Source organism: Thunnus albacares, chromosome 11 (genome assembly GCF_914725855.1).
Source record: "Thunnus albacares chromosome 11, fThuAlb1.1, whole genome shotgun sequence".
NCBI lineage: Eukaryota > Metazoa > Chordata > Actinopteri > Scombriformes > Scombridae > Thunnus > Thunnus albacares.
The window spans coordinates 11,538,326-11,563,887 of record NC_058116.1 but is presented as its reverse complement, the minus strand read 5'-3'; the positions used below and the strand labels follow the sequence as shown (position 1 = coordinate 11,563,887).

Here is a 25,562-nt window from a genome sequence, read left to right as displayed (position 1 = left end):
TTTCCTGTGAGGGGGAATACTAATATACACAAAATAAAAACAAACAGATTTCAGAAAGAGCGGGTTTAAAAAGAGAAAAGCCTGTGGGCTCATGCTCCTTGTGAACCCCATTCCTCCACTGAGAGTTAAAAGAGGAAAGATGAGCGACAGACTGCTGAGCTGGGCTGAGGGGGGGGGAGAAAGCTCAGAGGCTCTTTCAACACCACACAAAGAGAAAAGGAACGTAAAAGAGGATTATAAAAAAGAGGGGATGTTTAAAGGAAAAAAACGTCTGGCGGAGCTTTCTGTGTTTGGCATTCAGGTCAAACACAGCCAGTATTCAGCCAATGGGAGAACATTTCCACCTCCCCCCTCCATCCCACACTGTTTGCTGTAGTTGCTTCTCACAAGAGGGAGGACTGCTTTACTCCCTACTGGCAATAAGAGTCTGAAACATTTGGAGTAAACTGAACAGCAGACCCAGGATCTGTGGACAAGAATCTGTCATTTTAAGAGGTCCTTTTCACAGAACCATTTCTCTCTCACAACAAAATAGGCTGCCTTTCACATGCAGTCAATGTTAATAACATGTTCCACATGTACGGCAGCTGCTACACTCCTGCAGTGCATATGTTACTAAAAAGCTAAGACAAGACATTGAGTGACAGCTATATTGTGAAACAGGCAATATTTTAGCAACAAGCTTTCAATATGTCACTCCAACATGTGCACATTTCCACACGCTCAAAGGCCCTAAACTGAGGGTAAAAATAGAAATAGATGCCATCAGAATGATTAAAAAAAAAGCTCCAAACCACTCAGCGACAGTTCAAATCTGACAACAGCAAGGAGGTTTCTTGCTGTCGTCTCAAAATAGGGCTGAGAAGATGGCACACTCAGTGAACACAGATAGAGCCAGGCCTGCCATCACCCCACCGTATGACTGCACATGAAGACAGAGGGCTCTTCTTTATCAAACTCAGCTATTCTAAGCTACGATGTAAACAAGAGAGCAAACACAACCGAGGTCAGGAATAGAACCCTGGATTAGATATAAAGATCCATATGTTGTGGTGTGAAAACAAGATCATTTACAATAAATTCACATGCTTCTCAAACATGCTGCTTTCCAATTTAAGGGTGCTTTCAAACCTAATCTGTTTAGTTTGTGAAAGCTGTTGATCAAACTCTGGTGTGGATTAAACAAGCGGACCAGACGCTGGTGTGTTTTGGTTGTGATGTGAAAGCGAAGCAGACCAACCACAGGACGATTTGTGAGTAGAGCTGTGATTTTAGCATAACTTCAAAAGCTAAACTAGTAATCAATCCAACTGCTGATCATGAACTATTAAAAACTATCTGTATGAGCAATCTATAGTCTAAATTTAGTAACCATGGTGATACATGCGTGTCAGCACAAGAGAGCGGGGATTTTCCATGATCAATCATGAAGTGAAAAGGAGTGTTTCAAGGGTGTTTAAGCTTGTGTCATACTCTGTGTATTGTATCATTTCACGAATAAATAGTGAGAGGAAGTAATAGTAACTATCTGTAATATTATAGTACAACATGCTTCTTCTTTTGTCCCATTTCTGTCTGTGTATATAAGGTCCAACTGCAGCCTGGACTAATAGTGCTCATAAAACGCACGTGGCAGGAAAGCGCAGCATGACTTGCACTCAGTCGCCGCACTTTGATTTTGACACATTGCTGATGATGCAAGATAAACTGTCCAATCAGTGAGTTAGCCATTAGTCCGTATGACTTCCTCTTGGTTTGACCAGAACTAAAAAGGCAGCAGTGTATCTTTTTCTTTTCTTCAGTTTGGACCAAATTAACTGAATTACAGATGTGAAAGCACCCCTAAGATGCACAGCCACCTCAAAACTGACAGAATGTATTTAATTAAGTTTTATTTTAACCCAAAGAATGTAAAACAGTCAAATTCTGCAGCACAAAACACAGAATTGTACTCACCAGCAATCATCTGCTGTGTATTCTTAAAAACAATGGGGAGATTTGACCTTGTCATTTTATCCAGAATCAATTACACAATCCAAGGAAAATGCACAAAATTACACCATAAATTAGAAAAAAAAAGAAGGAAGAGTTATATTTGCTGAGCATTCAGCACACATGACTTCATGGAGGACAATACTTCTCAAAAGCATCCAGTGTTTCCAGTATAACTGCACAGCTGTTCATGTTTAGACGACATTTAACAGCTCAAAACTTTGGCTTCTTTTGTTAGATGAAAAAAGGTTTTGTAGAAAAACATGTTCATATTTATTAAAGCAAGATATTGAAAGAAAGTACCGTTTTATTCTTAGTACCACAACTCAGGTGTCATAGCGCTGATAGTATTCAAATAATTCAAACAATACATAGCCCTTGTGCAATGCGCCAACCCAAACTTTGAATAGCTTGTTCTCATTAGATGAATTACCAGTGTGCACAGAATAACAGTTTAAGCACACAACATAATATCTTGTTTGCACTAGATTAAAAAAATATATACATTTTAGGACTTTTGGGGCTCTATAAACATGCATCTACAATATATAACTGTATCTAATATAGAGCTGAAATAATTATTCGATTAATTGAGGTGGATCGACAAGAAATTAATTGGCAACTACTTTGATAATGAGTTGATCGTTTCAATTATTTTGCCAAACATTATCATGTTGTAGCTTCTCAATTGTGAGGATTTGTTGCCTGTATTTGTCTTATATGGTGAAACTGATAAAAACAGACCAAACAGTTAATCGAGAAAATAACTGGCAGATTAATCACTAATGAAAATTTCCTTTAATTGCAGCCCTAATCTAATTTATCACTTTTGCTTATGTAATGGGTATACGGTTATAGTATATAGAAAACAGAATTATGCAGTAGTGTTATTAGTTCACTCATGTTAGCCACTGAAGCAGCAATGTTGCACTTTCACACACTTCTACAAAAAAGCCTAAAGTCTGAACTTGCTTAAACGGGTGATGAATGTGGAATTCTCTTCTTTTTTCAACCAGGACCTTCCTTCCCCCATCCTCTCTTTACAAGCAATTTTTCACATGTCACTTTCATTTTCTGTCAGTACTTCAGCCCTCCTCTCCTGAGCAGAGCCGACATTGTTAAGTGAGTCTCCATGACAACAATCGCTGGGTGGTCCCATTTTCACTGACAGGGGCGTTCCCAAAGAATCTGACTTTTATACCTTCCCTTTTTGATTTTCAATATTTCTTTACAAAGGATCAACTTTAATTCTACACAAAGGCGAATGTAGGTTTTGCGCCCACAGAGTGGTGGTTTTAACAGCGGGGTTCCTTTCCCCCCCAATCAAGTCAAAGCCAGGAAAAGAGATAGAGAGCACATAATCTCCAGGAGTCTCTCCTGAGCGCCTGTGTATGATGGTGACATCCATTTTCAAAAGGTGTTACCAACATGTTTATGTACTGCAGGCTACAATTACATGCATTTAACATCCTATTTGACAGCAGAGTGGTGGCAGTGCAGTAGGCTATGATTGTGCAGCACCACTGTTATTTTAATCCCTGCATCACACATTATCTGTGTACACAGATGGTAGAACATGGTATTGATGTTTTTTTTTCTCTACTGAAAATTCAAATTCAAGTCCCTAATTTGTTAGATCACATTTTGTGAGTAGCTGTTGTGATCAGTATCGGTTTAATTTAGTCAGAGTAGTGCATCATGTTAATTTGAATCACTATTCCAACATAATGATTGCAAATTGTGAATCCCTGTTGCACTGAGTTCTAACTATATTCTTGTTTTTCCTCTTCTTCTCTTTCAGACCCAAAGATCTGACTTCAAACGTGGTTTTCTCTGCTCCTTGATGCTCACTTTACCTCCTTCAGTAACAGTGGAGTGCTTGTTCACTTTGCACACCTCCCTGCCCTCTAAACACATGATGTCTCTTCTGAGCAGCTTGTTCTCAGAAGAGAGGTTGTGTAGCTCTCTATACAACCTCTTTCTGCCACAAGCCATTATCTATTAGCATAGATTTCCTGATATTTCTTTTAATCTTTTTTGCAGCTTTTATTCCTCTGTAGTGGGAACTGTCTATATTTTTTTAATTTCATATGCAAGTGTCTGGTATCCATGTCCTCTGGCACAACAACAAGAGGCAAGAAAGCACATAGTGCTGCTCGTTTTCCTTTGACTGAACTGACAAAAAACTGAGGTGATGGTGTGTGTGTCCACAACAGAAAGAGAAGAAAAAAAAGAGAGAGAAATAAATTGTGGATGTGTGTGGGAAAAAAGCGGGTCACTTCCAGGTCAAACAAATTGCAGCAAAGGCTGTAAGCTGCCTGCCACACATTATAGTGTGGGCAGAGAGAACAGAGCTTTTAAAAAATTATGAGGTAAAATTTGGTGTTTTCCACTTGTATTTATGTATGAACTTAAAGGTTAATTCTTGACTCTGGAAACTTTTTTTGTCAGTAGTCTGACAAAACTCCAACTTGCTTATTTCCAAAGCTTTCAACCACATCTTATGGCCGGCCTCAGTGGACGAAGTTACTCAGTTGTCATTGAGACTGTCGACTAGTCGATCGACAGAAAATTACCAATTTGCTAATCGATTAATTGGTTTAGTCATTTTTTAAGAAAAAATGCCAAAAAATTGCTGTTTCCAGCCTCTCTAATGTGACGATTTAATGCTTTTCTTTGTCAAACCTTTGGGTTTTGGACTGTTGATCAGACACACATCTGAAGAGATCAGCTTTGACTTATAATGGCCATTTTCACTATTTTCTGCCATTCTTTAGACCAATCGATTAATCAAGAAAACGATCTGCAGATTAATTGATGATGAAAATAATCTTTAGTTGCTTCCGTAGTTTGTTACGGCATCAAATAACAACAACAAGTGGATGTACATGAGGTAGGCCACAAGTTGTAGTTCACAGCTTCAGAAACAAGAAGTAAGATGTGACGTTGTGCTGAGAACCATATTTATGTTATTTTGTGATCATAAAATAGTCATTTGAAGAGAAGAAAATACTGTTCGCCTGAAGCCTGAAACACAACAAACAACAGAATAGGTCTAAAATCAGCCGGCAAAATCGACCTCTAATTACATTTAGTCCATCTAGCGGCCGTAGTAATTATGACCCGGGGAAGTGACACAACTCAGATGACATTTGTTGTTTGTTGTTTGTAAACACACAGCATTCAAAGTTGGCCCCTCCTCACCGGCTCGACACTAGAGCGAGACAGAGAGAGGGAGAGCAGCAGTGGCCAAGTGAGCTAGAGAGTGAACGAGGAGAGCGAGCGGTGCTGGCGAGAACAAAGCCGTGAATAAGATAGATGAAACGTTATTTCCAGATTGTTTCACAGCAGTTACGTTCTAAAGCACAAATAAACATGCCCACACCTCCACCCAACCCTGCAGGAAGCTGCCACATTGCCAGATTTAGTGTGAATGCAGAGCTTCATCCTGTCCGCTGTGGCCTCTCTGCTCTGCGTGTGTGTAGCTCAGCCCCGCCCTCGCTCAAACAGACACACAGACCGGAGAGTGGAAAGAGAGCAGAGGAGAGAGAGACGGAGACAGTGATGTAACCTGGTCATTACGCTACGAGTCCCGACCTCACACCTGCACGCTGTTATTGGCTGAGGGCTACACACCCACTGACCAAAGGTTGACGACCAGAAGTGTCCTGAACAAAGCTGAATAATAAGAAAATAAGAAAATACAGGCAGAGGGTAGGGTCTGCGTAGATACACACACCGCCACACACTTGTAGTGGGTCATAAATGATGATTGAATGTCTATACATTGGTTTTGTTTTGTTTTTTTGGAAAATCCTGTACAGTATACCTTTAATGTTACGCTCCTATGGGTTGTTCTGAAAACGCCATCTGTCCTACAGAGGATGCTGAAAACACTCATATATGTCACTACTAATAGGTAGCCTTTATCAAATCAATGCTTGTTCAATTGTCTGATAACAGAAACAGAAAATTTGTAAAGGAGAATAACTAAATCACGACTTTGGCTGTAGAGCAGGAGGGGACTGAGTGTAGGTTTAACCAGACACAGAGAAGTGTTTGTCCCACGCATTAACACAAGTGATGTGAGAGTTTTGTTGTTTGCCAACCTAAAAGGGATGGAAAAGAAGACATTTAACCATTTTCTTTCTGTTCAGGCATTATATGTGGAGAGAAGTCCTGAAGCATGTATTAACAGCATTTTCAAAATTAGCCAGTTTAGTGTGAATATAGTCCCTCTTCAAAGCTTTGCAAATTTATGTGCTGTCAAACATGGAAAGACTGCTGGTAGTTTTGAAACGCTTTCACCTGAAGCACTGATGAATTTAACATGACCATTCAAAAAATGTGCTGAGAACATGCAATGCTCGATGCCATATAAAGCATTTTGAGACTTGAGGCAAGAAATATTTCAACACTGCAGAGTATTACTGGCCAGGACTCTTTACTTTGTTGAATATGACCAGATTGTGGAATCAAATAGTCAAAATAGCCCGATCAGAACAAGCCATGCAAATAAGCTTTACTTACACTTTGAACAGTCAATAAAGTCTATCAGCAATCCGGAAACAATATAAAAAGGAGCACTCAGTGATAAGAGGATATGCTGACTAATAAATGTAAAAGAGTATAAAGATGCTATATATACATGTTCTTCATGAGTGAATGACCGTGGGAGTCAGGCAACTGAGGGGTAATGAAACTACACTTATGAAAGGAATGATGTCACGATGTTTTGTTACTTTTCATGGTACTTTTTCATTTGGAAAATTACACAGAATTCTGCCAAAAATGACTTGTTCATACAATCAAATGTGCCTCTCTGCAGCTGTCAAAACCTCTTCTTTCTGACTACAGCTGTTGGCAGTCATGAAATGTTGCCAAGTAAATAAGGCAATTATTGTCTCAAAATTATTCCTTCTTCATTTAGGTTGTTTTTACAGATGTACGTATGTTTTAATGATGTAATTAAATAAAATTAGGAATAGATAAATAGTCAAAATAAACATAGACAATGTTTTAATTATGAGCCTTTCCAATGAGAAAGCTTACTGTTCTAAAATACAAACATTTGCCAAGGCAAAAGTGGGCCTGGTATTGAACTTCAATTCTTTTTAGGTAAAAATCAAAATGTTTTTATTTCACGGTATCAAAAACTGACAAGTGCTGAATGTTGGTAATGAATAGTATAGTAATACTGATTCATTTCACATTCAACTCAACAATATGTTCTCGCATAAGGAAAAAAAAAATGAAAGAATGGTTTCTTATTTCATTACTCAGAGAAACATGGCCTACTCTGAGAACTGGTACTTATTCAAATTTAAACAAAGTAAAACTGGCTTTTTGTGTTTTTTTAATTTAAAGTTCTTTGAAATGTTTCAACATTTGTACTTTATATCAGTTGATGTAAAGTGTACAGACAACAAATCAAAGAACAACTATCAATCAACAGCACAAGTTTGTAGAACATTAAAAGGAGCCTGTAAACTCTGCCACAACTTCACAACTGCTTATCAGACGATCAGATAGCTTTGGTGACCTCCTCCCCCAAAACCGACGATCTAACATTCACACCCACTTGATGCCGTGATCGGCCAGCTGTGTGGAGGTGAGAAAGAAGCCGGAATTGGAGCTTCTCTCCAGTTTGTTTTTTTTCTTCCATTGTTGACAACAATTTCTGACACTTTTTATGTGAGATAAACTGAATGCGACACTACGAATGTCTTCCAGGAGAGACTGTCTGGAATTGTGAGCCGTTATCCCCACATTTAAATATCATGTCTCCCCTCTCTCTATGATGGATAATTTTTGTCTGGTACAACTGGTAACACTTTTTATTTCCAATGCAGTGGGACAACACATCAAATAGTTCTGATTGAACATAAACAGACCCTTATAGTCCTTTGTGTCAGTACACAGAAGCAAGCAAGACAACCACAAACCCAACCTCAACAAACCGTCATGTCTTAATCTCCTACGCGTTATTCTCAGAATATCTGATGACTCGATTTTCCTGTTACCTACAACTTCCTCTCCTGAAAACATTTACTCATTGGCAGAGCCACACAGTTAAATACACTGCTAACTTTGTACTTTCCCAAAGGGTGTGTCTATCAAAGTTTTACCTACAAATACAAACCTCCACAGAAGAATACACAAGTTCTTCTAATTTCACTCTGCATGGAAGCATAAACTCCATGCAACACAATCTAGCCCATATTTGATAACAACCTACAACATACAAACACAGAAACTTACTTTATTTTAGAGTTTTGGAAAGTTGTACTTGTTTATGCATATTAAGTGGATATTGACTTTACTAGTTTGTAGTGTGTGACATTTGTCTTAGCCTGTTTATGTTGTTTGCATTTATTATTGTAACAATCTTCATGTTCAATGATCTTAATCTCAACAATACATTTACCTGGTTAAATAAAGGAAAATAAAATTAAATGTTATTACTGTGAGCCACTTCATGCTGTTCTGCTTCTGCTCATGAATTGCTGTGTTGTTTACATCTCCCCTCTATGCATAGGCAGCAGCATTGGTTTGTTTATACCTTTCAATTGTCTCGTACTACTACAAGCCTCCCAAAATTCTCACAGCCCTGACAGCTCCTTTTCTTACCTTTTGCATTTCAGTAGAAAGTGATACACACAGTGGACAAAACTACAAAACAATGTGACCCTGGGTATATTTAAGGGACACTTCATTCAAAACACAAAATACAGGCATTTCCTTACTCTTTCTCTCTTTCTTTAGTGGCATCTAGCCATGCAAGTAGTTTTATTGTGAAGATAGTAGAGTAAAATTGCACTTGTGGTGCTCACAGCAGCATTAAAAATTTGCAATTCAAAGACTCAACACCAATGTCTCTTTCCAGAACTGATGTCCCAATTACTTTGGATAATGCATCGACCTCATGTGGATCTTTTTGGGGGTCTAATAAATGCATGAATTCCAAATAGGACTGGAACAGGGAAAACAGATTATTAGTGAAGACAAAGCTTTCCCTTAGGCAGGCGCTAAGGGGGTTCACTCTCAAACAACAAACTCTACAGTCCCATGCAGGTTAGCATATACATTAACATGCATCTGTGAGTACCCCTGCAAGCAATAAATGGCAGGCAGAAATTTCCTCTTAATGAGGTAACATGGGAGGGTAACTAAATAAGCTTCTATCATCTATCATTGTGTGCATGATTGTGTTGTGTGCACAGTTTGCAGCTTTGAGTTAATTCACTGCATGCTTCATAGGTGATGACTATGCAAACCATACCACCTATGCTGTATGAGGAAATCAACTTGCAATTACCCAATGGGCTCAATGGGTTGCCAAATTAATTATAAAATGACCTACTGGAGGGATAAGTTGTGAAAGATGATGTTGTAAAATGAGGTTAGCTCATGTGGAAACTCCCGTAAAGAACTCGGTACAGAAATAGTCCCCTGAAACTCTCTTACTCCCTTTCTTCTTCCCTGTGTAACACAAACCACTGTTGACTCGTTCCCGGTTTGAGCTTCACCTTCTCTTTGTACCTTCTGCTCCACTGGTCTTTCTACTCCTCCCTCGGATATGGACCTGAATTATTCTCTTTGATCAGGGACTACCTTGAGGCTCCCGAGAGAGAGCGGACTGATGTAGCAAGAGCACTGCAGAAAGATTGGTGCAACACAATGCAGACCTGTTGAACGTCTTAGACCGCCCTCGCTCAAGTACACAGGTGGAATATCGACTCTGGCCTTTAACTTATAGTCAACTGTTGAGTGGATACACAGTAATAGTAAAACAGTAAATATTTTAATAGTTTGTGTTACAAACAAGAAGTAGCTTAAAGGTGCAGTGTGTATGATTTAGTGGCATCTAGCAGTGAGGTTGCATTGTAGAAGTGTTTGGTTTGTCCATTCTGGGCTACTGTAGAAACATGGTGGGCTCCGTGGAAGAGGACCCTCTCCCTACGTAGATATAAAGGGTTCATTCTAAGGTAACATAAACACAACAATTTTTATTTTAAGGTGATTATACACTAATTAAAACATGACTATTATATTCCATTTCTGCCGAGTCAGTTCTGCTAGATGACACTAAATTCTACACACTGCAACTTTAAATCAGATTATAAAAACCAAATTGTGTGAAATCATTTCCTACTGAAAGTGATAACAGTCAACATCTGGCTAAACAGATCAATGATCAGTTATCCCCTGCTGCAAAGATATTAGATAGTCTTGTTTTCAGCAAATGGAAAAAGTGAGAAATTGTCAATTATTTTCGAAGGAAAAGAAAACATTTTACTATTTTATTTGTTTTCCATGACTGACTAAAAAAACAACCTAAATTTATCCAGGTTTTCCAAGACACATGGGAACTCTTTCTAAAGGAACACAAGCAGAGAGTTGTTATTGGTATCCTGCTTGTCTTTCTTGCGTATGTTTGTTTGTCTATGTTACATAACGCTGTGTTGACGTCAGAGCCACTCGAAGAGAAGAACAGTATGTTGAAAATGGAAATGGCATGTGTAAGAGGTGCGTCTCTCTTTTCCATGAACATAAACCACATACATCACGTCTAGAGAGCCATATTTTAATGTCAAAACTGCATGAAATTGCTGTATTGCTTGCACTCTATCACAGCATTAGACCCGGCTCTGCCAAACATCTGGAAAACACATTGACACGTTGGGATGTGTTACCGGATTAAATATAGGAAAACATCTACACGGAAAGGATGAGGGGAAGATTGTGATACCTTACTTTTTTTATGCTGCTCACTCCACATTTTCTTAATTTAGGTGTGTTTGGTTGACTTTGATAAGTCGATAAACAGAAAATGAATTAACATTGTTAATCTTTTCTGTCACCAGTGTCTGCACATAGAATTAGTTGTCCAGTATGATTGCTCAAGTAAGAAAAGAAACAGAAAAAAATGTTAACAGAAAGTTAAGTTAAGAGAAGTATTCTGATTTGCTGAGTTAGATAAGACTGATAACACTTTCATGTCTATACACTAAATATGAAACTATTGCCAACAGCCAGTTGGCTAAGCTTAGACTGGAAACTGCTAGCCTGCCTCTGTCAAAAAGAAAAAAAATCCTAAAACACTGAGGTGTGAAAAAGTGAAAATGTCAAGTTGTGGTTTTATCGGGGGGAGGGGGGGGGGTCTCTGCTAGTTGCCTGGCAACCACACAGTGACTACACTACACTATACTGTATTTTTTTTATTGTAAATAATGATCCCTAAACACAGAACACTATATTGATAGTTTAACAAAATGAGAGACAGAGCAGGACCTAAGAGTGAAAACTATAGACACAAAGACATAAACAGTTATGCCAATTAAAAAAACAAAAAAAACAAAACATAAATCTGATTCAAATACTGTAGAGAATTCAGAAAAATTGATACGGCTGTTAAAACCAATCATCCCAAAGTTCTCTGTACCTGTAGCCTCTGTGTGTGTGTGTGTGTTGGTGTGTGTGTGTGTGAGACTCGTCCCTTTCCTGCTGGCTCGCTACTATTCCCCGATCCCACACCTGCTTCAAACCATCCGCCGCATGCCCACACTTAAATAAATGTCGGTATCACCGTTCACTGCTGCCTGACATTTATATTTGCAGTCTTCAAAATGTGCAGCAGTATCATAAAATATGTTGGGGGAACCATACATCTTGCTACTTATTCATGAAGGTGATGTGCATGCTGACGGAAACGTACCGAAACGTGCAGTCGACACAAGGCGAACACTAGCGTTAGCAGTTAGTTCTACTACCAACTGAGCCATATCTCCTCCTGCTTGAAGGCAAAACTGTTACTGAAGCCATGAGCGGGTTTATTTACAGGGACATAGACCATTATTCAAAATACCAAATTATTAGTGGAATTCCTCTTTAAAATACTTCTTCTCACCCAATGGACTCTCCCGTTCCTGTTACAGTTTTCTGCACTGTAGATTTCCAGAGCATGACATCTTACCATACACTCCAATACCACTATAGTGATTTAGTGTGGCCAGAGCGTAGGATGGCATTTCTCCTTCTTTGACACGGAGATGATATCACTCCTTCCACTGAACTGCTGCCAAATAAAACACTAAAGTACCACATTCAGCCAGCAGCTCTCCGTGCACTGCTGAGGAAAACCGAGGTCACACTGAAACAACTGTGGTTCTGCCAAACCAAAACAGCAGATATGGTAAAAAGATGGCCCGCAGCGAGTGTATATGACTGTGTATGTGTGAGCAAGAAAGAGAGAGTCCACAGGCCAAATACTGTGTGTGCAGTCTTGAATTCTCAAGAGAATTCTGTGGCACTCTGAGCTATACATCTCATAAATAAAGCAGGATTTCCTTCGGCTGCAGCCATGTGTATGTGTGTGAGAGAATAACAGAGAGAGAGAGAGAGAGAGAAAGGGCACAAATGGATTAGGAGAGCTATCATATTGCTCCATTCAGCAACTGAATCAACTCCCAAGCACGCAGCAGCACAGTTCAGGACAAAATAAATGAAGAAATAGGGTGCACCCCAAGTCTCTTAAATTGCATCCACGTTTCCCTCACTTGCGTCTTTTCCTTGCATCTTAGTCCCTCGCACCGTGGATGCAAGGAGAGACACAAGGAAACCAAGCGAGGAGAGAGGAAACGAGGAAATTTGTTTTAAGAGACATGAGACGTCCTCTCCTCTGAAGCGTCATGTGAAGCGACGTCCGTTTCTGATGATGACGACAACTGATCACAACTGGATCAGCTGTCAGTCGGCTTTAACAGGTGTAGAAACTTCTGATGGAGTTTGTGTCTGTACACATGTGCACTGTGCTAATGCTAATAAAGGTTCACAGTTATCACCACTAGAGCAGCTGTTTCCTTTCTGCAGCCTGTTACCTGTTTAACAAACACCTAAATAAAAACCTGCATTCTGCATTTATACTGTGTCCTGCTCAGACGCACAGGAACCATTTCTACTTGCAGAATGCGTTATAGTATTTATTGATTATTTGCATCTGTATTTTTTGATAACCCTGATAGTGAATTCATCATTCAATAACCCAGAATATGATCAGGGTGTCTTCTGAACACTGGAAAATATGTATTTGGCTAAATGTTTCAGGGCAAATGGAAACAATTTCACTCATATCAAACCCGACGCTCAGGAATTTTCAGCCTCACATGTGACTGAATGGAAATGACGATAAATGATGTGTTTAACTGTTATTATGGATAAAATTAAAGTCAGGAAGAGTCTGTCTGTCAGCAAGAAACACTTTAACGGAGGAAATAACATCATGAAAAAAAAAATCTTTCTTATAAATGAAGAAAGTTCTTTATGGTTCTTTTGTTGATCAGACCGACAATTAACAGATTTTTAACTATAATGAATCAGAAAACAAATAAAACATAAAACTTGGGAATGATACACTTAAATTTAATCTCTAATCTGTCTCCACTTCGGTATGAAACTGTAGTGATGTATCAGATCAGTCAGGTCAGCTGCAGTGTCCAATCAATAACTGATATCCAATAAGGGGGCGTGTCGGCCGGTAAAAGACTTCCGTGAAGGCTGCTCTCATGTTTCCTCGCTCCTCGGAGCAGAATAAGAGGCTTGGGACGCCTGTCCAAATGGCGCATCAGGAACAACTTCCGGTTCAGGCGAGGAGCGAGGAGACATAAATTAAGAGACTTGAGATGTACCCATAGTGTCTTTGTAGACATATGTTAAAAAATGGTGGTGATTCCACTTGATAGTCTGTCTGATCTTATACGGTTACGGCCAAGAATACGACCATACACGACCATTAATTGGTTGGTCTATAAAATATTTTTAAAAATTGTGACAAATTCCTCACAAGTTCTGAAAGCCCAAAGAGTCATTTTCAAATGCTTTGTTTTGTCCGACAAACAGTCCAAAACCCAGTTTACTCAGTTTAAAAATATATAAAAACACACAAAGCAGGAAACCTTCATATTTAAAGCAAATACTATTTTTGCTTGAAACTGTTTAAACTGTGACAATTAATCAATTATCAAAATAGTCAATTGGCTAATCAATTGTTTCAGGTCTAAACAGAAGAGATATCAAAATAGAGCTGTTGTTTCTAGAGCATAAATCTGTCCATCACATTGAAATATCAACCATGATTAGCCAGACTGTTGTCCAGATGGTTGGTGTGACTTATTTTCAGACAGGCTGACAATCTCTCTATGCACAGTTCCTCCACTTCCTTCATATGACATCTAGCTGGACTAAGCTCAGATATGAGCTTGGGAAAAAGACATTTACAGTCTATTGCAGCTACTAACATAATTATTTCACGGGTCAGTGACATGAGCAGCTCAATAAGCCTGACAATATGTTACAAGCCGCAGTCTGGATCTCACACACACACTAAATAAATCAACAACAGACATACATCATCCTTTTATTCTCTCTGTTCCCCCGGTGAACAACAACCAAAAAAACAATGGTAGTGGCTGGTAAAATTTGAACATTCATTAGTCATTTGGCCGGTGGACAAAAACGTTAATTCTGCACCCTGCTAACAATACCCATAAGCAATATCAATACTAGTATCCATAAAATACTAATGATACCCATCTTTATTGCAACAGTCATGTCGTAACCTGCTTGAAATAGAGGTCATATTACAGAGTAATCTACCAGTGTGCTTGCACGCATTGTACTGGCCAACAACACAGCACCATGCCAGATGTCATATTGCGTTACAGTAAAAGTTGAGTGAGGCTGAACTCTGCACACTGCTGGTTGTCAGGTCTCAGATTCAGATATATAGCTACTTTCACTTGGCTGTTGTGTGCTGTGTCTTGTCTCACTCATTGTGTTATTCTGACAACGTTGTTTTGCTCCTGAATTGTAGAAGCACCGGATTTGGTGGCAGGTTTTCACTAGAATTGAATTCCATCCATATAATCCCTCCCATCGTGCATGCCCCAGCAAACGCACACACTACTGATGCGCCTTGAGAAGCTCGCTTTCTGTTTCTTTGTATGTGGGCTAGTGTGGGCACTTCCCTTAATCGCAGAGTTTTCTCAATTATCTTGTGGAAAGCTACTTAGAAACGAATTCTCTATTTCTTTGCAGGCTTAAGTCACGTGTCACCGTGTGCTTGCTCTCAAGAGATGATGATTATGATGAAAATACAATACTTTTCATTTAAGATAATCAACTGCTCATCCAGTATTTGCATATCGGATCCTGTGACTCAGAGGTTTTCACGCCATTGGTGCAGAAAGCTGAGTGTGTGCATGTTTTTCAGTCCAACAAACTGCAAAGCAAGCTTTTTCCACTGATCCCTGTCTGGTCAAGGGTGTGTTAATCTGTACCTGCACAGCACTGAACACCAACCTTGGCCCAGTTACACAGATACAATTTCTCACTAATACCCTGATTTTAAACGTCATCAAACAGACTCACTGAAAAAAAGAGGAGGAGCGTGCAGATGGGCAGACCAAAAAAAAAAGGGGGAATGGGTGTAACGCATGTATGTAAATAAACTTTATTTATAAAGCACCTTTCAAAACCAGAGTTACAAGGTGCTTCACAATGCAAATAAAAATGAGAGATGAGAAATGAGAAAAATAAAATAGAATAAAAATAAAAATAAATAAAAAGTGTAACAACACATATCAATATAAAAACAATAAAAGCATAATAACTACGCAGAAGTCAGATACAACAATAGTGATAATGATCAGTAGACTGCGTATTAGTTAGCAGTCTGTAGACCCGCGTCATAGGCACATCTTCTGTCTGAAAGGGGAATTAATCTCATCTCAAATCAATTGGACCTCTTCAAAGTTTTTATTTTTCTCCCATTACACACCTTAACTGTGAAACTGTTTACATTGTAAGAGAGATTTTGAACAATATATGGGACGAGTTAATATGTTTTTTTTGAGAGGTGACAACCAAACATTTTCTAACCCCTTATGTTACAACGTTATTTGGTAGTCATTGCTACAAACATGATAATGTGAGGCTTTACAACACTACAGGGACACAGCATGATTTCTAGCTTTAAAAACTATTTCAAGGGGGCGCAAACAGGGTAAGGATCCACTTACTGAATCCAATTAGGTTTAGCTTTCCACATCTGCGAGTGACTACATTTAGAAATAGCTAATATTCAAAGATTAAAGCTTTAAAAATCGCCTTTGTTGGCTAATAAGGCAGAAGCACTTTCGATTAATACCCTGATGAATATTCACAACCTGCAGCTACAACCTGAAAATGAAATGAGACTCCAGGAAGTCACTGCTCCCAGCTAAGAAATAGTCCCACAATATACCATAACGCCTATGTAAAACTGCAAATTGTCAGTTTTACACTTTGGCTTTGTATGGATTAAACATATGAGATAAGGGTTGATAGTAGGCAGATTTTGTTACCTTTGGACTGAGCCAGGCTAGTCCACAAAGACTGCAGTCCAGTCTTTGTGCCAAGCTTAGCTAACCGGCTGCTGGCTCTGGCATCATATTGAACATGAATATCAGAGTGGTATTGATCATCTCATCTAACTCTCTGCAAGAAAGTGAATAAGTATATTTCCCACAATGTCAGACTATTCCTTTAACAGGGCATCGGTAATTCAACATTCCAAATTGGGAGGAAACAGGGGACAAGATGAAAAAAAATAGAAAAAAAAGAGGGAATATATAGAGAATTTCATACAATTAAGACAAATAGAATTACCTGGCTTTTTTTCAGCTGAAATGAACATGAAAAAAGCCATAATTGAAGTGACATGGTTGTGGTAGAAATCGAGTCTACCAATGTATATCTCTGCCAATCACACAATTAAGTGAGCAGCATGTAGAACGATTCCCCCATCGCTCATCAGGGAAAACCCTTAACAAATGTGAATCCAAATGTTTACTAGAGCCTCGGTGCCTTTCGACGAGTCCACAGGAATGGCAAGAGATTGTTAATGAGGATGAACCTCAGAGGGATGCATGTAACGTGGGCTGCATCGCTCTAAGGGAAACTCAGAACGTGGATCATTCTGTGAAATACAGATAAGCAAAGCCCTTGTGCTCTGGGTGAGATAACTGAATGTTTGCCTGCATACTGCCTGTTCGTCCATTAGTACAGCCAAAGGGGAAAATGTCCACTTAATTAAATCAATTAGAGCATGAAGGGCCCACTGAAGCCTCCACTGAAAAAAAACATGATAGAACAAACTCACAGACAATAGTTCAACTCTTTTCATGAGTCACAGAAACTCAGACGATGGATGAGCTACAACCTTGTCTTTATATCATACCTTTTAGATGATGCAAGCCATCTGAACAAGATGCAACCAACAATTATTTTCATTATTAATTCATCTGCTGTGTATTTTCTTTGATTGATTAATCGGGGTTGTAAAATATCAGAAAATGGTCAGATTCCCACTACATCTGTCATTTTGAAATTGCTTGCAAAAGCAAAATTGAGAAGCTGGAAACAGTCAATTTTTGTTGTTTTTGCTTAAAAATGACAAAATGAATCAATGATCAAAATTAGGGCTGCAACTAACAATTATATTTTTCATTATCAATCAATCTACTGATTAATTACTGGTTTAATCAATTAATCATTGTCTGTAAAACATCAAAAAAAATCATGAAGCATTCCCATCATAAATTCCCAAGCCAGTGATATCACAGAAAACTAAGAAAACCAGCTTTCATTCTCATTTGTAAGCTGGCACAAGTGACAATAAAAGTGACAGTAAAAATTACTTAAATGAAGATTCAATTATCAAAAATGTTGCAGACAAATTTTCTCTTGATTAATAAACAAATTGTCATTGATTTAATGCAATTGTTTCAGCTCTAATATTTATATTTTTGTCTGTGTGTGGAGGCACCTGAGGTCCTGAACTCTTGTCCAAAGTGGAAACTCTCCCACTAAGTAGTGTTGGGTTTCATCGCTCGCTCTGTCTCACTCCACGGCCCAAAGTGCCATTTTTCTGCTACGTAATATGAACCCACTGAGGTTAAGTGTGAGGAAGCCTCGGATCCTCGATCACTACTCTTTACTATTTAACAAGCAGCTCTCAGGATGTTTAGGAATTCACGGTCACTCTTCTCTGTTGAGGGTGGAGGAGTCAGATTAACATTCTCCAAAGTAATGTCACTTAGGACCTCGGAGGGTGCCCACAATCTCATCTTTTTTTAAATGAATCCATGAATTAAGAAATGCTACAAATTAAGAGATTAATCTTCACAGATCTCTGCAAGAATCTGCTGCCATTTTCTTCTGAGTTTGACATAATATGCCCCTCGCTCCCCACATTCTTATATTTCCTTCATCATCATGTTTCAGATTCTCCTTCACTACTGCGATCACCTCCTGTGCCATCTCATGCCTTCACATCACCACCAAGTGAGTGTAAGGCTGAGATACTGTACCACTGTGCTGAAGCCAGCTTTACTCACTCCCAGTTCCCTCTCTCCCTCCCTTCCTCCCTCACTCTCACTCTCTGCCCTTCATGGTCTCCCCCTCTGTGTCCCAGAGTAGGATTAGGCCTGATGCCCAGTGGTGACACAAGGACACTGGAGCTAACAGACTGTTAGTTCAGTTGTTGGGCATGAATTAGGAACTCAAGCCGTGCGGCAGAGGAGGGAGGGGATGATAGAGATGAAGGACGAGGAGGAGGGAACGGACAAACTTAAGGAACAAAAGAGAACACTCAGGACAAAGAGCTGAAACCTTAAACTACTGATAAGAAGCTATGAATAAAGTCATGGAAAAAGTAAGGTGTAAATTACAGGCAAAAGACAGATGCTCATGTCTAGATGTTAAAAATGCTTTTCAAACAGATTTCAGAAATCATGACAGCAATTAAGAAATGAATAATCATTGCTGCTCATAGCTGCAATGTGGTGTGAAGTAAAACTCCACTAATACCAGGAAGTTATATAAATTCTAACAACAAACACAGAGCTGAAAGGACTGATAACTGTTCATGGTTTAAACATTTATCAAATAAAAACCTCAAACATTCTCTGGTTCCAGTTTCTCCAATGTGAGAATGTGCTGCTTTTCTGTTTTATATGATTGTACATTTAATATTTTTGGTTGTTGGACTGTTGGCCAGACCAAACAAGCAATTAAAGGACATCACGTTGGAATCTGTGATGGATATTTTTTTGTTGACCCTTTGTAGATCAAATCAGTTTTCCCTCTGCTTAGCACAAATCCTCTTTCTCCTTCCTGGATCATGGGGTTATAGAAAAGGGGTCCATTGTCTTAACTGTAAATAAATGTCAGTTTAAGGGCTACACAGATTACAGACGATTATAATAACAATAGGATGGCCTCTATCTCACTACCAACATGATGCTCTTCATGAGTATCCCTCTATGTCTCCTGATCGCCCATCTGTGCCCGCACTTCTTAATTCCTTCTCCTCTCCAACAGAGATTAGGATTTCCTGAGGGAGGCAAACATTACGCTTTCAACAAAGCCAAAATATCAATTCTGACGATGATCTCTATTCCCTGCATGATTTCTCCTGCTGCGCACTCGCTTCCTAAAGGAGTGCTCCAAGTTTAACTCGCAGTCCAAACTATGAACTTCAGAAGAACTTTAAACTAGTTTGCATCAACAAACGAGAAGCAGTTTGACATGGAGATGTAAAAATTGTAAAAATGTAAAATATGCAACTCAGGGCATAAATGTATAATACAGTAGCTAATATCTTTCAGCATAGTAAACATCAAGGTATGGAATATAAATTTAAAAACCTCAATGAAGTCTCAAATACCATACTGTAATTAAGAGTTTTAAAAGTGACATGTAAATCTATTTAGAGTTCATTATCTGAGAGAAACTCAGTTTACCTGTTCTTGAAATTATTTAACCACCAATTATAAATTATTATTATTATGTATTATTTAAGTATATTATTCTTATTGCTAAATTATCATAAGCTACTAAAATGTATTAATTATTGCACTTCATTATGTGCCATTCATATATGCTAAACTCAGTATATATGGTGTCTATTTACGTTTTACTAAATAGATGCAGTCAAGTTCACATCACCCAAAACAGTAGAAAAAAAATTAAAAAGCAAAAACATTTGCTTTTAAAATTTGTGAGGATGTTACATAGACATGTCGTGTTTCCACCAGATCTAACTCCCAAAAAAATAGATGAAACTTTGTGTAGACTCTGCATGACATTTAATTACCAACAGTGTGTGAGGATATTTTAGGCTCATTAAGCATCATATGAGAGAAACACAAGCAGAGTAATTAGCAGTGATTTGGCTTATCATCTCCTCCGTAAAAATGTAGCACAAATGACAAATTCAACATAGTTTTTGACATAAGAAAGAGAAAAAACTAAGTGTGTCACGTAACCTATTTCAATGAAAACCAAATCCGGAAACAGGGCGAATGCTTACACACTCAATATTTTCGGTTTTCATGCGTCATCTACTAACGAGTAACACCAATCCCGAGCCTTGTTTATCTGCACGTACATCTGAATCAAAGAGATAGAAAGAGTGAAAGGTCTGTGTGTCAAATCAGGGCCGGCTTCCTTCAAAGTCAAAGGAGCAATACATCATAATGTGTAGATAAGGTTGCCTCACACCTAACTACTCAGCAAGCAGCCGGGGAAATCCTGCATTCTCCATCACATGCTGGTCACTTGTCAAAACGTGTGTTCAAGTTGGATAATTGGAAAAACATATGACTACATTTTATTTACCAGGAATTTGTTTTTCAGGTGGTCAGGAGTCACTGGTAAATACATCACATCAATTGGACCGATGAACAAGTCACTGCAAGGTGACTGAAAGTCTGTTTGTTCTTTTTATCAGCTTGGATATGTTTAATAATTAAATGTAGGCTAGTACAGTCACTTACACACATGATGACAGAGAAATGAAGTCATACCAATACATTTATCATTTTGACACAGACACTATAATGTGTACTGTAAACTTTATACGTTTATCTCTGGTATTTACCACTTTGTCGGCTGCTTGAGGGCAACCTCCTTGGATTAACTTTCAAAATGTTTGACATTTGTAATTGATAAGGGCCGCCTGAATGCACCATTAGTTTTGGTCTGTGAGGCCCGGCGAGGCAATTGAGTCATTCACAATGATTCGTTTCGAAATGGGTCTCCTCTCTGTCCTCTCAGGGCTACGCCTTTGTAAGCTGTGTACTGACTGCACATCAACTGCAGGGCTGCATCTAAACGTTTGTTTCAATATTAATTAAACCACCAATTCTTTTTATTATTAATTAACCGGTCAATTACTTCACTGCTAATCGTTTAGTCTATAAAATGCCAGAAAAACTGGAAAAATGTCCACAAGTTTGTTAAGCCCAAGGCGATGTTTTATAATGTCAACAGTTCAGTTTACAAAGCTGTTAAAGAGACAAAAGCTGCAAGTTCTCACTTGACCGATTATCAAAACAGTTGTCTATTATTTTTCTGTCAATCAACTAATCATTTCAGGTTTAATTAACTGTAAGAATTCCCTTACTTGTACATGTAGTATGCACCAATTAAATAATGATTCATCAAACCCTTCAACTTTTAAAAGCAACCTGAAGGGTTTGTTTTTTTGAAGAGAAGTGCTTAAATAGTTTGCTAAAATTCCAAGGACAGATGTCTGAATGAATGGGCATCTGTCGAACTTTATTTCAAGAGCCAGTAAATGTTTAATCTAATGCTTTCAAACATATTTGACTTCCAGGATTCTTATTATTTACAAGCAGTAAGTGGTAAATGGTTGACAGCTCAACTTACAAGGGACTTGAAAGACTGTTTACAGAGTTGTACGACTTGACAAGTACCTTACATAATACCTTACTGAATATTGCTGGGAAGTCAAATAAATACAACAGAACAGCCTGTTCTGAAATCTACTATACCAGGGACTGTGAAACAAAAGCTTCTGACACTGACTTCATTCGGAACCCTACTTATGTTAGACTGGATTTTAAAATGTCTAACATTTGAAGTATGCAGGGCATTTAAAATCACATTTTTTGCCTTGAGAGTTCTTAACTTATGAGGTAAGATAGGAAGTTTCTGCAATACAGGCCCAACAGTCTATTATTGCCCTTTCCTTCTACATACCTGTCATTGCTGAGCGAACCTTGTCCTGGAACTCTGTGTTACCATGGCGCCCTTAACAAAGGTGTGTCTGCAGAATAGGTGTGCCATGAGTTATGTACCTGTACCAAAACCTGCTGTCTGTAACCTTGAAGTATCCTGTATCATTACATTGGCAACAGTTGGTGGGGAAAAATACATTCCTCCCTGTCTCTTCAATTAAAAAAAAATGAATTTATAGGCAATCAATAAGCAACTACTCCAGCCAAGCATGACAGATTGTGCATCCTGTCATCCACTGGGCTTGTATAGAGGGATACATGCTGTAGTTACCACGAAGAGCCACTAGAAACATTACCAAGCTCTGCATGGGGCACCAGTCACCAATCTGAGGTGTTTGGGCAAATAGATTTCATTGTGTCAGCTTGTAACAGATACATTGACCACTAATAATGAAAAGATGGGTACATGTGGATTAAAGCAAGTAAATAAATAACAGAAAACAAGAAAACAAGTCTAACACAAGAGATGTCTTGGAAAACAGACATGTCTAAAGACCTGCTTGTAGATTGTAGCCAACGCTTACAGGCCTCCATGAAGTCGTCCTGTACAAATAATTCAAATGCTTCCGTGGATGCATTTAATCTGTCTTTTTTTATTTAAAAGAACCAAGAATTAAGCCATTCAATGTGTGTGTTATTTCATCGAAACAAGCCCAATACGCATGGCAACCCGAGGCTCCCCAGCACGTCTAGTTAAACCACATCTGAGTGGACAAAGACCCAGCGTCAAATCTAGAAAGTGAGAAGAGTTAAGCTGCCATTTGGTCCCAACTTTCACGACTGTTTGTGATTAAAACTTTCAGAAGCGAGTGAAACAAAAGAAGACACGTTTAAAGAGCGCTTGAGTGGGCAAAGTGAACCGTCCAACTTGCACAGTTCATTTGCGGTTACGAGCTTACCTTAGTGTTCACTCCAGTGAGAATGGGCAAACGGCGACACACTCAACGCGAAAAAATGAAAACCCGCCTAGCAAACAATAAGTAACTAAGCCCGCGTGAAAGCCACAAAAATAACGTTTAAATCCACATATCCTTGCTTTTCACAATTGTTCTTTCGTTTAAAACGTGGACTGATCATATACTGCTCGACCTATCCTCGCTTGTTTTTCTGTCGCAGGCTGGCTGCCTCCGCCTCAATCACACGCACCTCAATCACACGAGGAACAATTGACTTCCGTTCTCATCCTTCAAAAGAAAACAGTCAGAACCAAAGTCAGAGTCAGAACCAGAGTCAGAGTCATAGTCAGAGTCAGAGTCAGAACTAGAGTCAGAATCAGGGTCAGAAGCAGAGAGAGTCGGAATCAGAGTCAGTACCAGAGTCAATCAGAGTCAGAGTCAGAATTAGAGTCAGAGTCAGAACCAGAGTCAATCAGAGTCAGAGTCAGAACCAGACTCAGAGTCAGAAGTAGAGTCAGTGTCAGAATCAGAGTCAGAGTCAGAACTAGAGTGAGAATCAGGCTCAGAATCAGAGAGAGTCAGAAGCTGAGTCAAAGTCAGAACCAGAGTCAGAGTCAGAATCAGAGTCAATCAGAGTCAGAGTCAGAACCAGAGTCAGAGTCAGGGTCAGAATCAGAGAGAGTCAGAATCAGAGTCAAAGTCAGAACCAGAGTCAGAGTCAGAACCAGAGTCAATCAGAGTCAGAGTCAGAAGCAGAGTCAAAGTCAGAACCAGAGTCAGAGTCAGAACCAGAGTCAATCAGAGTCAGAGTCAGAGTCAGAACCAGAGTCAGAGTCAGAGTCAGAGTCAGAACCAGAGTCAGAGTCAGAATCAGAATCAGAATCAGAGTCAGAACCAGAGTCAGAGTCAGAATCAGAATCAGAGTCAGAGTCAGAATCAGAGTCAGTCAAAGTCAGAGTGAGAACCAGAGTCAGAATCAGAGTCAGAACCAGAGTCAGAGTCAGAATCAGAATCAGAATCAGAATCAGAGTCAGAACCAGAGTCAGAGTCAGAGTCAGAATCAGAGTCAGAGTCAGAATCAGGTTCAGAATCAGAGTCAATCATAGTCATAGTAAGAATCAGAGTCAGAATCAGAATCAAAGAGAGTCAGAATCAGAATCAGAATCAGAGAAAACATTCTTATACATCTCTAAAACATCTTATAACTATCTCAGCCAAACTGCATGTATATAACTATTAATTCACCATCAAAAGGCCAAATGTTTCTGTTTCTCATGAAGAATGAGATCAATAGAATACTTGAAGACCGTTAAATCTTGCAGCAATAAGAATTTAACGGCTGTAAAGGAGTGTGTCTTTATTTAATTATCTACTTTTTTTTTTTTAAACAATGTTTCATTATTCATTCTTAGTTTTTGCTCTTGCTTCTTTTTTTCTCCCCGAGTCACTGGCACCGTGTTCTCGGGATTTTACTAGAACATTCAATTGTTCTTAAAGAGAAAACACTTATTTTGAAGCAATACATAATTTCCGGGTTGATTCTTCTGTCTTTGGTAGCTTGATCGCCGGTTTGGTTGGTGACGTCACCAACGCCGGGACTAGTACAGGACAACGCCAGAGGAAAAGGGACAAACTCTGGGGGACTATATCGCCCCTTGCTGATGACAATGGGTAGTATGAGATATATATGTATTATGATTTATATAGGATAAATATATTTTCAATGTTCTTCTTGCTCTAACTATTTTTCATTAAGAGATTATTTTGAGGAGTCTTGTAAACTCCTAGAAGCCATGTCATCCCGCCTCTCATCACATTAATTCATTCAATCATTAATTAATTAATTCAGTCATTCATTCGTTCATTCCATAAAGTGATTAAAATAGTGATTTGTAACTGTTACAGACCAGAAACATTTTTTTTTAAAACTGTTGTGAGAAATTATACAGAAACATCCATATTATTATACTAGCCATATTACAAAGTAAGGAGGGAACTTTAAAACTCACATACATATGCCATTTCCAAAATTTTGGAATAGGCTGAATGACCCAGTAGCAATATAATAGGTACGAGTCTAGTTTCACAACAGATACTCTACTCCATATTATTTAATTACTAGACTGAGATAAGATAAAGTTAATTGATCCCACACACGGAAGTGAAAGTGTTACAGACATTAAATGATGTACAAGTAAATAAAAAATCTAGAGATAGCACAGATGAGGGAAATAACCTAGTAAAACTAGAATACTATATGAGCTTCTACTATATGCTACACCAAGGAGAATGTGGGTTTTATACACTGTACACATATATAGATAATGTTTGTGAAAGAGTATTGTTATATAAAGTAAACACAGTAAATTTGTTTCAGCAGATAGCAATGTCAGCAGCATGAAAAATTATGCTATATTTTTACACTCATGTCAGAGCGACAAAAAAACCTGAAACGCACACTGAAATACATTGTGTATGTAATGGTATGACTGAATAGCTCTCCTGGTGTCCTGAAAAGATGAGTAAACAT

General features: G+C 38.7%; 1 protein-coding gene across 2 annotated transcripts in view; it reads right to left on the bottom strand.

Moving 5' to 3' along the window:
• nck2a (NCK adaptor protein 2a) overlaps nucleotides 1–23,287 on the bottom strand; it is a 39,832-nt gene extending 16,545 nt beyond the window's left edge. Inside the window, exons 1-2 of one of the 2 annotated variants that reach the window (XM_044366237.1) lie at nucleotides 23,036–23,287; nucleotides 22,099–22,165 (exon numbers count right to left, since the gene is read on the bottom strand). The gene's annotated coding sequence lies outside the window, so the exon portion shown is untranslated. The remainder of the gene's footprint in view (nucleotides 1–22,098; nucleotides 22,166–23,035) is intronic. The other variant, XM_044366236.1, reaches the window with a different exon arrangement.
• Nucleotides 23,288–25,562: the final 2,275 nt, after the last annotated feature.